We start from the raw sequence: 16,823 nt of genomic DNA, 5'->3' as shown, positions 1-16,823 counted from the left end.
CATAGTTTTTTTTTTTTCCACTCTAGGTGTGATAGTCAATGGCTACCGTCATCTCTCTGGTTACCAACACTCTTCAAAATATCTTCCTTTGTGTTCAGCAGAAGAAAGAAATACAGGTTGGAACAACTTGAGGGCGAGTAAATGATGACATCATTTTCATTTTTGGGGAACTATCCCTTTAATGAGAAATGTGTTGTTTTTCCGCTTGAGTGTTGGGCAGTTTGTGTCAGTATTGTGGGACTGATGAGTCGTCTCTCTTTCTCCACCCTCGCTCCTCCCTGATCATTTTGGTTTGGAGTTTAATCATCTCCTCAGGGGGCCTTTAACAATGCTATTTCAATCCTCAGAGGTTTTGTGTGTCCTGAATGCTGGACCCTTAAATCTTTTCCGGTAGTTTAGCGGCGCAGTGGGATCCTATTGTTGAAAATAAAGGTCTTAAATGGATATGGTCCCGCTGGTATTGTTCATCCCAGAGTCTGGACAATATAGAAAACAATAATGATGGCCAATTTTAAATCTCTGGCTGCCGTTTTGGCCACATTGCATATTTATTTAATTGAATTACTTTAAAGAAAGAAGAACAATGCAACACAGATTACAAAGAATTACTGGCAAGTTAATCATAGAAATTTGTACAAAAGGAATATAATAAGTACAACAGAGAAAACATTAGATAGATAGATAGATAGATAGATAGATAGATAGATAGATAGATAGACATATAGATAGACAGATAGATAGATAGATAGATAGATAGATAGATAGATAGATAGATAGATAGATAGACAGATAGATAGACAGATAGATAGACATATAGATAGATGGATGGATACAAACATATTATATAATGTTTTGTCTGTTTATTTTCCTTTTGTACTGACTTCATAATTTAATTCTATAATATAATTTTCCATATGAATTAGTAAATCAGTAAATAAGCAGATTAAGAGACTTTTCTTGAATAATATTTAATATTAATATTAATATCAGCCACTTTAATTGTGTATTTGTATGCCCTGATCTTAATCCGTTAAATCAAGCGATAGTGAAAGTTTAGAAGGTGAAGCTTTGCTACGACCGAGTTTATTTTACAGACGCACTGAGAGTTTCTGTCCTCACGTAATTTAGTGATGAATGGATGAATTATCATGTTTGAAGAGTCTTAAGGGGGCTTAGATGTGTCTTTCACCCGTAGGGCTGCATGTGGTCTATACTTCAGGTCTTATTAATGGTCCACGCCAGCTTCAGTGAGCAGATGAGCAGAAACTCTGCTTTGAATTTCTGGAACGCACGCAGCATGGGAGGGTTGGATTATTAACCAGCAAACACTCGGAGGAAGAAAAAGGCCTTTGTTTTAAATGCTCCAGCCCTCCCTCTCTATCACAAACCCCTCCTCTCTTTCCGCTACTCTTCTTTTAGTTTTGATTTCTTTTCAAAAATGTAAAGATGGGACAAACAAGCCGCTTTAGAATGCGGCTCTTGGAGAGACAGATGTCAGAGCTTTTGTGTCGCGACGAGCGCATCATTATAACTCAAAAGTTCCCATGGCGGGGGGTTGAGGAGGGTTTGAGAGGGGTCCGCAGTGTGCCATGCGCGACACAGGGCTTAATTTAGACACCGGTGATCCGTGCCAACTGAGAAGCTTTAAAGACACGACCGTCTGAAAAAAATCAGGTCTGCTGGCATCAATGTCAGGAGTTTATCAGTACTGATATATAATAAGCTGTGTTTTTCTAAGGCAAGTGTCACTAGTATGCTTATTAATCATACATTTGGTCAGAAATGCAAAAAACCTAAAGTACCGGTAATAAATTGTATCATGTAACAATGTATAATGGGATGGATCGATGGATACGAACGTACAGATAGACAGTAAAAAGGGATGGATGGAGAAATAGTTGGATCAATGGATGGATGGATAGATGGATATAGATTGTAAAGATGAATGGATAGATGAATGGATGATTGACAGATAGATAAATGATAAATAGATAAATGGATGATGGATGGATGGATAGATAGATAGATGAATGTAAGGATGGATAGATAGATAGATAGATAGATCGATAGATAGATAGATAGATAGATAGATAGATAGATAGATAGATAGATAGATAGATAGATAGATAGATAGATAGATAGATAGATAGATAGAGCTTGTGAGTTCATCCAAAGAGACTATCCATATGGCCTTATGATTAAATATTTACAGGCCAACACATTTCCAACCAACTCATGATAAATTGATGGATCTTGCATTATGGGATGGCTCTATTCCTGCTCGCTGCTGTTTCCCACTCCCACAATAACTGGAGAACAACCAAGGGAATTTCCAGATGTCATCTCAGTAAACATGATGATCTCTCATGCTTTTAATGTGCGCACCATGACCTGCGATACGTACATTTCAAGTGCTATACATGTGGGTTTGATTGTAATGACGCTTTGTTCAGTGATTACGTTTAAATTGAGTTATTTAGCAGATGCTTATTCAATGCAATACAATTGAGGAAAAATACAAGCAATGTATTATCATGAGCTAACAACTGAAATGGTTACAATAAGGTCTCATTTGTTAACATTATAATGCATTAGCTAACATTAACTAACAATGAGCAATATGTTCTTACAACATTTATTCACATTTTTATTACATTATTAACAAACGTAGTTCACAGTGAATTTCGAGCTTTTTAAAGCAGAATGGATTCTGATGTTTTTATTGTTCATCAGCCAGGGTAAAAATCGTTCTGAAAGTGATTCCAACTGTATAGTTTCTCTGTGCCGTTATCATTATAGTTGTGGACCACACTATTCTTTTATATTTAGAAAGATTTGTATGTTTATCTTTATCGTTATCATCTTTCTTCTTTACTTTGAGATGGAACCAGGCTTCCAAATATGGAAAAATGATGCACCAAATGTCCATATTTTGTTGCGTGGCAACACTGTTGTAAAACTGAATATAACTTTACACAGAAAAGCTTAGTAACCCAGATATTTCTAACTCTTTCATTGCATTTCACTCACAACAAGCTGTTTATTATGTCTGCCACATAAGAAAAAAAAGTCATGCTCTATGGATCATAATTATGACATAAAAGTCATAATTATGAGATTTAAAAAAAAATGTGTTTTGTACAAGTATGACAAATGTTGAAGTTATGAGACAAAAAGTTGCAATTATGGCATACTAAGTCAAAATTATAGCATGTCAAAATGCTATAATGACAACAAATATAATTTTGACTTTTCAATCTCATAATTTCGATGTCATAATTTTGATTTAGCAGGTCATAATTTTGACTTAGCATGTCATCATTTTGATTTAGCATGTCATAATTTAGATTTTTCATCTCATTATTATGATTTACCAAAGCATGTTTTTTTTGTGTGTGTGTGAAAATGGGCTTCCATAGTTTAGAATTTGTACGAATCTCTTAAATACACTTGTCTTGTAGGTGTTTTGTGGTTAAAATGACTTGATATGACTGGCTCGTTCATCACTCTGGAACTAGAAAGTCAAGTTGAGCACTTTGCGCTACAGGATGTCTTTCAGTGTGCGGCTGTGTACTGTGTGCATAGAACTGCAAGTGCACACACAATATATGGTATGGTATAGTGTGCCATACTGAGCATACTGTAGCCATATAATGTCAAGAGATGTTTGACCGCTCCATGTGAAGTAAACAATCAGCGCCGCACATGCAGAGTTGACATTGCTCATGTTCTCATCCTGCAGGCGGATCTGGAAGTCTCCACGTCATTGTTTAAATGATTCCCCTTCACTAAACTGGGAACGAACCCAAGCAAGAAGTACACGTGAAAGCACCTCAGGAGGGGAGCGTGTTCAGCGGGGAGCTTTTCAATAATGGATGTACCACATTGAGCTCCCGTTAATAATGTGTTTCTGTCACCGCGGGAGACAGAAAACCGCATTTTAGAGGCGGACGAGAGAATAATGGGATGCAAAGTTAGGGAAACTTAGTCATAACTCACTCTGGCTCCTTTTCAAGCATTCTCCGTGTCTTTTGGCTTTGTTTAACAGGCAAAAAAAAATACTAAAATAAGACATAAGCATTGTGATTTTAGAGAACAATGGCTCGTTAACCCATGGACCTCATCATCGAAGCTGTTATTATCGTAATTGTGTTTTTTGATTATAGTGTTTTCATCAATCAAATTATGGATTAAAGTAATGATCCATATGTCGGTGAACATTAGTGTAATAGACAAGATTTAAAGGAATGTTTCGGGTTCGATTAAGTTAAGTGGAAAGCTGTTGAAAATAATTTTATTTAAGTTTGTTAAAATTGTGTTCACATGAATACATTCTATGAGCAAGATTGTGCAAAGGGGTTAAAAGCAGTTATTTGAACTCTAAAGTCAACGGTCTTCTAGTGCTGGGGATACATTTCTAAAGCTGGATGCATTGCACACTGTACAATTTATAATAGTCCTTTATGATTGTTGCTTGTCAGACTGTAACATGATCCCAGCTGTAAGCCATGTCACACTGTGGGATCTCAGGCGGCCAAAGTTATACAAGATTCAACACATTTTTTTTAAGCTAGTTTAATGTAATTTAAGTTGAAATTACTTAAATTAAAGGCAGCATGGCTTTTAAGGTTTTTTTTTTTTTTACAGTGTGGTAGCTTGTTTCTGCCACAGAACAAACAATAAGTAAGGTAATTGCCAGTCCTTTTTTCCTTTGAATTGGACTTATTAACTCACAATTGCGAGTTAAACTTGGAATTAAACTTCCAAGTTTAAACTCTTAAGCAAAAACTCTTTTCCTCCCAAACATTGCCTATTTGTCTTACCCCTCTCAAATGTGAGAGCAGATTTTGTTCCCATGGCTGTGCATGTCCACATTAATAAGCGATTTGACATTTGTGTCATGCTCTCTGTGTCCGTCTCTTGTGTCTTTACCCATTGGGGACTGAGCAGGGCTCATCGTCCAATCAGAAGCCGAGCCCTTCTGCTGATGCTTTGAAAATGGATGCAATGCCAGAGGCGCTAAATACAGTTAATGGTCAATGAATTCAAATGTCATCATTATCTGATCGCATCTGCAGTTCTGAGAATAAATCCATGTCCTTTTAGTGCTTCCCTTTCAGTCCACTTCCAGCACTGGATCATTCATACCAATAATTAAATCAATTAATGCTAATATAAAGATACATATAATACCTATAATACATGTTTTAAATTTACTTTCCATTATGTAAATCATATCAGCACAAACACAGTTTTTCTCTGCTTTGATTCCAATGACGGGCATAAATGCAGAGATCATATGAAGCGATCAGACGTTCTCACCTTTGTTGGGGTTGAGCTGATCTCCCTGAGAGCTGACTCATCTTACACACACACACACACACATCGTCCATCCATTGCTGTGGGTATTGTAGACTGGCAGAGGGGTGCAGGTGGTGCTGGACTGGTGCAGACTTTGTCCCGATGCTCCCGTGCCAGCCCAGTGCCATCTGTCATCAGCTACAACATCTGCAAATCCAAGGTGCCCTTGATGCCCGGTGCCACTGTGGCCCGCTTCGGATTTCTGCAGGGGGTCGAGTGGGTAGAGAAGCTGCTCCCAGAACACTAATCACATCTTCATCACTAATCATCATGGTTTGATTGTTGTTGTTTTTTATATTCTTGCAGTGCTGTTACAGGATTGTTTTCCCGCTTATTTTACCATATCAGATTGCTCACCCCACGCCACTGTTCAGTTGAAATACATTTGTTACATGCAAAGCGAGCAAGACAAAGGGCGATTGTGGCTTGGAAGTAATACCTAAGATGTTTAGATGAGTTGAGGAAACTCTCCATTTCAAATGAGAAGAGTAATACTCATCATAATGGAGTATGCTGAGGTCTTGAAATTCTTCCATACCTGCAAGGCATCCATTAGACCACATTGCAATTAACATTCTTGGCTATGATCCTGATTACTTTGTAAACAAAGCTCTATATTGATTTAGCAATAACGTGTAACTAGATTTCTGAAGTGGTGTCTGCCCATGCTGTCATGATGCCGGAGTGTTTTAGGTGGTTATTAGTGCGTCAACATGAGACGCTGTGTGATATTTGGCTGCGTTTAACTCCAACACTCGCGAACTTCCCTAAGCACTTCCCCTCGGGGGAATCCCCACCGCCATTTTGAAGTGGATGAGGGAAATTTATTTGGACCGACCCTTGACCCCTTAATTTGATGGAGGGAGCGAGTCTATGTACATTTCAGGCATATCCATAGACCACGATGCAACACAGTTGTGACATCACAACGGCAGATTGCAGTGCTCACGCGCTTAATTTAACCACAAGTGATCAAGGGCTTAAGGCGCTACGTTTAAAAACACATTGCAAGGGTTCACCCAGTACTCATGCAACGTAAGCAATGACGTACATCCGAGTGAAGGAGACGGAGGGAAGTTAAAAGTGGACTTAAATGCAGTCTACTTTAAGCAATTTAGAAATTTGCAGCATAACTGTGTAAATTAGCATCTAGATTCCATTAAGTTGAAACGTCCAGATTTTACTTTAAACGTTTTACTTTAAACATGCTTAATGTTATGCAATAAGCGAAGTACTCGCCAACAGAAAGGCGCATCTCAGACGGTGCATGATGCCGAATTCAGTTCTCTTCCACAACATTATATGGCCAAATACACACAAAATGATCTCTAAATATATTGGAGCCATGCAGCTCTTAAAGTGACAGCAGCCTAATAAGCCTGCTTCCGCCTGTGTGCTTAATGTTAATCAAACAACAAAAGAGAAAATCACTCACTGCTCCTTTGTTGCTTTAACAAGAATCAGTATGATTTAATTCATACAGTGAAAACTAAACAGAGTTTTATTTTTACATTTCATTATTGTTAAATAAGCCTAATGTAGGACTACCTGAAACCCTAAACCCCCTTGTTTACACTGACATTAAAATGACACTTGCTTTTTATCATAAATTGTTAAATAATAACATTATTGCAATGTAAATCACACATGTTTTGCATTAAGTCTGCTTGATATTGAAGAAAAATGCGATATATTTAAAATGCGATATATAAAATGCGATAAGTGTGTAAAATAAATTGTTTTACTGTTGCATTAGATTTACTAAGTTAATATTAAGACTTGTGTCAAGAAAGAATGCATTTTTAATATATATTTATGGATTGCTGTTTTCCCCTAAACTTTTGTATTACAATGTGCAGACTAAGGGCCAGCTTGACTAAACAGGGCAAGTTAGCACGAGAGCGCAATCCCACAAATGCACTGGATGGGAGTGGAAAGTTCTGCGCGTGATCTACTGATGATGCACAAATGAAAGAACACAGCCGGATCATTTCCATAAATGACCAACGCAATCTACCAAGAACAGTGCAAATTAGCGTCTGGTTTAAGACATGCTTTTTTTGGGACAATAAATAATGGCGCAAATACCAGTAAATTGACGAGCACAAGCCTTAGTAAATCACCTTGCATGATTCATTTAAATGCTCTACTCCTATAAATTTTGTGTCTTAATGGGAAACTCCTACAAATACATATGCAATAAGGTCAGCCGCAAAATGAACGTTGACCACACCTTTTCAACGCTAATTTTTCACTGCGTGTCTTTAGTAAATCCTGACAGTAGTTTTTTAACGCCAAAAGAGGGGTTGTGCTGGCGCAAGTTGTTAGTAAATCTGGCTCTAAGGTTGCAAACTAAAAGCAGATTCTCCTTTGGAAATGGGAAATGCAATTTATGACATTGTTACAAAATAAATATAATACGAACTTCAATATGTTAATTTGCTGCGTGATTGCAGGGGACCAAAACAACCAATTGAAGAAAGCGAGGTGACATTTAAAATTCAGCAGAGCACCATAAACAGTTATCGAGGACGGAAATCTAAAAGAGAAAGGGAGAAAGGGATGTCTGTTTTGTTGGCTAATAGGCGACTGGGGAAAAAGAGGCCTAAATCAGAAAGAGTAAAGCTCTGAAAAGAGAAGACAAACAAACTAAAAGCATCGGCACCAAGATCTCAACGAGCCGCGCCAAAATTGTTTGGCACTCGTGGTTCTTAAAAGGAACACCTGCGAAGCGGCAGTCGCTCCTTTACATTCTCCTGAAACCCCGCTGGTCAGCGCTCCACTACTTGGCATCTGATCCTTTAGCCTGTGCCTTCAGACGCCAAGAAGAAAGGAAATCGCTCAAGACATAAGCTCGCGTTTCTGTGGTGATAAAAGATTCAGTTCCCCCTGCACAATTTGTCACCTGTGTGTTTGTTTTCCCACCCCCCGAGTCGAGAGCCCACCTTAATCTAAATGAGCTCATTAGTTGGCAGCGTTCGCCGCACAGGTTCACATAATGAGGCTCATAAACACGGGCGCCATCCACTAAATGAGGCCTGTCACCTCACGTTAGGCGAGTTTGCATAAAATACCGGCTCGTTTAAATGAAAACATTTTCATTCGAAACTTTGCCCGGAAAATGGTTGTTTTGATGAAAAATATGTTCAGCTTCAGTCTTCATGCTGAACTCACGGTCTTGGAATGTGTAGGGTCGACTGCTTTATGCTGAATTCCCAAGAAGAAAATAGAGGTGGATTTTTCGAGGTATTTTCTGACTATTGTGCCTGTTGGACGCAGCTCAAAGGAAAGGTATGGAACATAAAATGTGGGTCTTCTCGGTTTCCTGTGTTTGGGTTGAGGTCCCATGGCGCCGTGCAGCACGCTGGCAGCGGCCCGGAGCATATGGCTCCATAAGGTGATTTGTGGATTGCTTTCCTTGCATGGTGGGCAGGAGGTTTAGGGTTCAGCTCAGGACAGCCCAGAGAGACTGAGGAAGGCCTGAGTATTGTGTTGAATTATTTGGGGCCTTATTTTGTTTCTAGAAATGTTTAGATCCCTGAAGGGGAATAATAACAGGAATTTTTTTTTAATGATTTTTAAAATCTGAAAAATGCAAAAAATTATATTCTCTCGCCCCTTCACCAAACCAGTAGGCTTTCAGAGTAATTAATCAAAGTACATTTCCTTTCAAACTGGGAACTATTGGTGCATCCCATTTCGTGTACTAATGCACTATTCTTTGCTGTTTTGTACTAGTGCGAGTAGTGTGCTCACTCTGAAAACTCCAAAAGGAAAAAGTTCACCGGATGAAGCACTTAATTAACAAAAAAACGAAGTGTGGAATGTTGGACACTTCATGCACTCAACTGTCGCAGCTTAAATTACGCAGCTGAGGTAAACAAGTATAAGTTCATAGTGTATGTTCATAGTGCATAAGTGCATAGTATATAAGAACATGGTGCATAAGTCCATAGTGCATAAGTTCATTAAGTGCATAGTGTATAAGTCCATAGTGCATAATGCATAAGTTCATTGTATATAAGTGCATAGTGTATAAGTTCATAGTGCGTAAGTGTATAGTACAAGAAAATGGTGCATAAGTCCATAGTGCATAATGCATGAGTTCATTGTATATAAGTGCATAGTGCATAAGTGCATAGTGCATAAGTGCATAAGTGCATAGTGCATAAGTTCATAGTGCATAAGTTCCTAGTGCATAAGTTCATAAGTTCATAGTGCATAAGTGCATAGTGCATAAGTTCATAGTGCATAAGTTTATAGTGCATAAGTTCCTAGTGCATAAGTTCATAGTGCATAAGTGCATAGTGCATAAGTTCATAGTGCATAAGTTCATAGTGCATAAGTTCATAGTGCATAAGTTTATAGTGCATAAGTTTATAGTGCATAAGTTTATAGTGCATAAGTTTATAGTGCATAAGTTCCTAGTGCATAAGTTCCTAGTGCATAAGTTCATAGTGCATAAGTTTATAGTGCATAAGTTTATAGTGCATAAGTTTATAGTTTATAAGTTTATAGTGCATAAGTTTATAGTGCATAAGTTTATAGTGCATAAGTTCCTAGTGCATAAGTTCATAGTGCATAAGTGCATAGTGCATAAGTTCATAGTGCATAAGTTCATAGTGCATAAGTTCATAGTGCATAAGTTTATAGTGCATAAGTTTATAGTGCATAAGTTTATAGTGCATAAGTTCATAGTGCATAAGTTTATAGTGCATAAGTTTATAGTGCATAAGTTCATAGTGCATAAGTTTATAGTGCATAAGTTCATAGTGCATAAGTTTATAGTGCATAAGTTTATAGTGCATAAGTTCATAGTGCATAAGTTCATAGTGCATAAGTGCATAGTGCATAAGTTCATAGTGCATAAGTGCATAAGTTCATAGTGCATAAGTGCATAGTGCATAAGTTCATAGTGCATAAGTTCATAGTGCATTACATATTGCATAAGAACACGGTGCATAAGTTCATAGTGCATAAGTCCATAGTGCACAGTCAGTGTATATGTTCATAATGCATAAGTGCATAGTGTATAAGTGCGTAGTTTATTAGTGCATAAGTCCAGTGTATTGTGCATCATTTAGGACAACTGTTATTTACTTTTTAGTGCTGAAAAAGCTCTTTTGTTGTTAGATGGTAGCTAGGATGTTGCACTGCAGTTGCTATAGGGTGTTCAAATTGTTTTTTAGCATGTTTAGCAAGGTAGTTTTAGGTGGTTGCTAGGCCTTGGCAATGCATTTACTGTACCAAATAGTTTGAAGTGTTTTTTGGCCTGTTGCTAAGGTGTTCTAGATGGTTGCTAGGTATTTGCTATGCAGTTATAACGTGTTTGAACGGCACTGGGGTTACATACATATAGGAACGAGAGCTGAAACTCAAAGCAGATGGTTGTGTTGGCACCTGTCTCGCTCTAAAATCAGTTTGGAGCTGTTTTCCACATGTATAAAACAGTCAAGACCTTCATGTGCCAAAAAAATAAACACCTCAGATTTAACCCTCCACACACAGCGAGTCTGTCTCAGTAACACATCTAATGTGATTCGAGAGTATTCTTCTCATGTGCTGCCATCATGTCATACGCTATAGTCGCCACATATTTCAGATACATCAACTTAAAACAGCATGTTTGGTCTTGAAGACTAAAAGTTATTTGCTTGCTCTCAACAGGTCATCTTTGACTTACAAAATGTTCGAATCCGGCCACCAGTTTGAATGGATAAACGGAAGACGGTCAAATTCTTACACATTAATCTGCATTACGAATAAACGCCTCCAGATGACAGGACGGTTATTGTCATTAGAGTCTCATTAGTTGCTGAATTTTTATGCACTAAAACAGCGACAGTTAGGGAAACCACAAATTGTCGCCACATTTTAACAGAGAGGAAGTTGTGTTACAGTCCCAAAACACATGCGTATTTATTGCTAATTAAAATGGCATTGAAACTTTTACAGCTGTTCTTCTGCATTCAGAGTGATGCTTGCTCATGGAAAACTTACTGCCATAATGCGAGGGTGCAGCTAAAGTGTTGTGATGTGGTTGCTAGGGTGTTCTGAGTGGTTGCTAGGTGGTTTCTTAAATTCCGTTCTCAAGTCTCTGTGATATTCTGGTCTCGGATCCCTCCGTCAGGGGGGTTTTCGCTGCCCATTTTGTCACTCGTATGTGAAAACCGTAGCCTATGTCTGATCACTTAGAAACCGCAGAGTAAACAACAGTAGTGATGATTGACTTTGCAAATACTGACAGTTTTGATCTAGAGCCGTTGACATGCAGACAGATGTCTGTGGTCACAGCATTGCATTTGCAAGCCTGTGCTGTTTTGAGCATCTCATGACATGAGTGTCTTATCCGCAGTTGACTTAAAAAGAAATAGGCCTATTTTTATGGTTTAGCTTCCTGGTTTTCTATTTCCAGTCTCTAAACTGTCGATTAAAAGTTTGGGATCAGTAAGATTTTTAATGTTTTTAAAAGAAGTCTTTTATGCTCACCAAGGCTGCATTTATTTGATGAAAAACTGTAAAATAATAATAAAATAAAATAATAAAAAATATTTCTTGACCATCAAATCGTCAGAATGATTTCTTAAGGATCATGTGACACTGAAGACTGGAGTAATGATGCTAAAAATTCAGCTTTGATTCCAGGAATAAATTACATTTTAAAATATATTCACATAAAAAAACTGTTCTTTTAAATTATAGGCTAATAATATTTCAGAATATTACTGTTTTTTGTTTGTTCGTATTTTTAATCAAATAAATGCAGCCTTGGCGAACATAAAATACTTATTTCCCCCAAACTTTCGAACGGCAGAGTATATGTTACAGTTTTTAATGTCACATTTTGTAATATTTGCGTTGTTTTATTTTTGCAATATGGATTATTTTCTCATCCAATTTTTTCGAGGATGCACTGCCTAGCTTGCCTCCTTGGAGGAACGACCCTGATATATATATATATTTATTTTTTCATTAAACTATGCCCTTCTTGATACACTTCATGCATGTGTATTGAATGTTAAATAAGTTAATGATTATAACAAGAGTGAAGAATAATTTTTTTCCCGCCAACTGGCTATTTTTTTTACTTAATTAAGGGTATATTTACACAACGATGTACTAAAAAGTTTGTTTCTGTTTGTACAGTTTTTTCACGTACAGACGTCAACGTTGTCAAAATTATCCCGTTCACACGGATCGACGAAAACGACTAAAACGCTGTATTATCATGCCAGGCCAGTAGATGGCGATGCCACTTTGTAAATAAACACTACTTGACATCACCGCTTTCACAAATTCATACTTTTGTAGTTTACACCAAGACAATAACTGTAGCGTTTTCAAAAACTTGCTTTTTTAAAATACCGTTCGCATTTTCAGTCCCCCAAAATGCTGCTGTCGTGCAAATGAACGTCCAAAAGAAAACCTATACATTTCTTTACATTTTTATTTGAAAACAATCATTACGTAATAAAAATCTGATATTTAAAAATGAAGAAATTCAGATAGCCATAAATGTGAGCATTGTAATTGTACTGTTGTTATGTAAAATAATAATAATTTACACTGAAATATTACAATAGTAATTTATTTTTTCATTTAATCATTTTTACATTATAATTGGGCCTATTTGATTCTTAATCGCATTGTAAAAAAAAAAAATTGCAATTAAAAAAAAATCCCGATTCATTCCCCCCCACCCCCAAATCGTGCAACCATAGTGCACCTCTTTGAAATGTTGTGGATAAGAAAAAAGTTATTTAATTACAAAGAACATCCTTAGGGAATATATCTATTATAATACAGGTTAGTTTAATTAAACTTGTTACAGACCAATTATATTATATTATATTATATTAGCCTAAATTATATTAATTACATTATATTATAAAAAGGCTAGTATGAACAGAAAAAAAAACAAGACATCCTGAAAGTGAAAAGGTATGACGGTGTATTGATGACGGGGTTTCTTCTCTTTATCCGCTCCGTCCTGACCTGGAGTCACACGGGGTGAGACGCGCTGCTCTGTGATTGGCTGACTGTGAGCAGCACTGGGGTTGAAAACATGTAGGAAAGAAAGAGAGCTGAAACTCAAAGCAGATGGTTGTGTTGGCACCTGTCTCGCTCTGAAATCTGTTTGGAGCTGTTTTCCACATGTATAAAACAGTCAAGACCTTCATGTGCCAAAAAAAATAAACACCTCAGATTTAACCCTCCACACACAGCGAGTTTGTCTCTTACAGTAACGCTCAGAGTCATACTGTAATCATGAGAGTGCTGTTTTTACGCATGCAGATCATAGACATCATGTGTGTTAAATTAGATATAAAAAATGCCATAGCAAGTGGATGCTAAAGACAAAATGCAGCTTTTCTAATGTCAATGTTTGCTCAACGACTGTTAATCAGTTTTTTAGCCAGTTGTGTTATAGATGGTTGCTATGACGATAGGGTTTTGCATTGCTGTTGAATATTTTTGTGTGTGTGTGTGAAATAATTAGTTTGAAAAGTTAGTTTGGGCTTTCTTTGCACTTCTTAAATGCCATTTGTTTTTATATTTTGTTATCTAATTCAGTGACATGTTTAATTTAAATGTAGGAAATATATTTTTTATGTTGTTGTAAAATATATTGAAACTTCTTGTCATTAGGTTTTATCCTCTAAAGACCTTTGGCCAGGTTATTAAAATAAAACCATAAATAAAAAATGCATTACTTGAAATACAATAGACATTAACTATTAATAAAATAATCAAATATTATGTTGTTTTAAAATAAAATAAAACATTTATCATTGCCATTTTAACTTGATGTACTAAAATAACTCAAACTAAAACTGAAATAAAATATCGATAAAAAATAGCTACTCAATGACACTAAAGTAGAACTGCTGTTGGCATTAGATTTACATTGTTTTAGTGCTTGGTGCATAAAAACCACAGCAACAATATTACACATATTTTATAATTGCATAAATTAATTATATATATATATATACCATTATTTTATGTATTCTTTATACCATTTCATATTCTTCTTATACATCCAAATACTCTTAGGAAGACAGTACTTCAACAGTTTATCTGTGTCGGCTCCATCTCTATGTTCCTCAAGGGTGTTAAAGCAGTGCGAGTCCTCTGAAGAGGTGTGTGTGTGTGTGTGTGTGTGTGTGTGTGTGTGTGTGTGTGTGTGTGTGTGTGTGTGTGTGTGTGTGTGTGTGTGATCTGAGCCAGCAGAGGGCGCTGCAGCATGCGCTTCTCATGCACGCGCACCTGTCCAGCTCGACAGCGACAGCGAGTCAAACCACTAATTGCTACCATGTTTTCACACATAGTAAGTCGTGTTTCAATTGCAAATACGTTTAAATGTGCGCTTTCATTGCGAATTCAAAATGACATGGAACATTTTACAGCTTTCATGTCCTTAAGGTGAAAGATGGAAGACTTTACAATGATGCTATACGTGCACGTGAAACGATATAAATAATAAAGAAAATGTTCATCACAATGTCAAATAAACAGTGCATAAATCATTTTATAAATAGGTAGGCTACTATCTTAATCATTATATTGCTGTTTAAAAAGTAGGCTATATTTGTTTATTCATTGTTCGCATTATTATTAAATCTGTAGAAAGGTTAAACCCATAAATATTAATAGTAATACATTTGAGTGAAAGTTTTTTTCTGATCAAACTGAATGTCAGTGAGACAAGTGTGTACGTGGAGGTTTTCTGTGTTCGCCCTTTATTTTGAGTAGGCCTATTTATCCCGATGTTTGTCATGAGATGTTGAAGGTGTCCATGATCTGTGACACTGAACATGTGCGGTTTGCTTTGTAGTGATCATCAACACATGAGAGATGCATTAGGCTGTATCAAAACCAAATGGAGAGAATAACGGCGTGATGGACTGCTGTGTAATGTTTCTCCAATCTATTACCTCAACATTTCGGAGAAACTGATTATCTTGATTTAACCAGAAAAGCCTCCATGAAAACATTTGTCTCAGATATAAGGGTGGTTTTGAAATAATCCATAAGAAAGTTATTTAAACATGAGAAAAGTCTCGTCTTTTATTCATATCTCGTTAGTTATCTGACTGTGTGGAATACCAGGACATGCTTTCCTATATTTTAAAAAAAATGCATTTATTTTTATTTTTTATTTTTTTATAAAATGATTGTCAAAGGTAAAATAGCTCAAATTTATAACATAGGCTATGTCTCGAATAGGCAAACTACTACATGTACATATAGCCTATGTTTTATTTCAAACAGAACTGTTCAGCTTTTATCCAAATTGCATGATTTTAAAAAGAATAATGTTTGTTATGACAGAATTTTTATTTTTATGGAGATAGAAAGTTTGGGATTGCGACATGATCCTGGCTGTTTTTTGTTTTGTTTTTATGGAGGTAGAAATTGTGGGATTGGGACATGATCCTGGCTGTGCTGTTTTAGTTTAGTTTAGCTTTTAGTTTAGTTGAGATATTTGTTCTTATGGAGGTAGACAGTGTGGGATTGGGACATGACCCAGGCTGCATGTGCTGTTTTTGTTTTTTGTTTTATGGAGTTAAAGGGTTTTGGGATTTGGACATAATCCTGACTCTTTTTTCTTCCCTTTTTTATAAATGAAAAAAGTGTAATGGAGGTAGAGAGTTTGGGACATGACCTGGCATTAAATTAAATTAATTTTATTTTTATGGAGGTAGAGAGTTTGCGATTGGGACATGATCCTAGCTGTTTTTTTTTTTTTTTTTTTTTTTACAGAGGTAGAAATTGTGGGATTGGGACATTATTCTTGCTGTGCTGTGTTGTTATGTTTAGTTTAGTTTTTTGTTTAGTTGAGATATTTGTTCTTATGGAGGTAGACAGTGTGGGATTGGGACATGACCCAGGCTGTGCTGTTTTTTATTTTATTTTGTATTTTTTATGGAGGTAAAGGGTTTTGGAATTGGGACATAATGACAGGCTGTTTTGTTTTTATTGTATTTTTTAAAAAGGGACATGACCCTGGCTGTTTTTTTTAAAATGTAATTTTATTTAATACATTAAAACAAATTTAATAGAGTTTGGGACATAAATTCAATTAAATTAAATTTTTATTTATTTATTTTTATTTTATTTTATTTTTATGGAGGTAGAGAGATTGGGACATGTCACTGCCGTTAATTTAATAGTTTTATTTTATTATTTTATTTTATTTTCTCCTGGGCAGACTTAAACATTTGAAGTCTAGTAATTTCTGCAATTATTTCAATATTATGTTGCATTAAAGTTCAGTTTTGTTCTAAGGGATTATACAGTATTGCGTCTGTCCATAGTTTCATACATCAATTAAGTCAGCATTTTGCGGGATCCGTATAATCGGTTCCTTAATGAAGCAGGTGCTCGGACAGGTGTTGTGCTCCTCCTGCACAGCTTCCACACTCTGGGAATATCCACATTCGGCTTAAAAACGCACA

The 16,823-nt window shown here is 36.4% G+C and overlaps 2 protein-coding genes across 4 annotated transcripts in view; one reads left to right on the top strand and one right to left on the bottom strand.

Moving 5' to 3' along the window:
* The window catches only part of nfixb (nuclear factor I/Xb), a 192,487-nt gene that overhangs the window by 1,203 nt on the left and 174,461 nt on the right, over positions 1–16,823 (top strand). The gene's annotated exons all lie outside the window — the stretch shown is intronic.
* LOC307009008 (uncharacterized protein) overlaps positions 1–16,823 on the bottom strand; it is a 416,885-nt gene that overhangs the window by 396,183 nt on the left and 3,879 nt on the right. The window lies entirely within an intron of this gene.

The sequence above is a fragment of the Phoxinus phoxinus genome, assembly GCF_949152265.1.
Source record: "Phoxinus phoxinus genome assembly, chromosome: 1".
NCBI classification, from domain to species: Eukaryota; Metazoa; Chordata; class Actinopteri; order Cypriniformes; family Leuciscidae; genus Phoxinus; species Phoxinus phoxinus.
The sequence above is the reverse complement of the archived record's forward strand: the minus strand, read 5'-3'. Positions and strand labels throughout refer to the sequence as shown.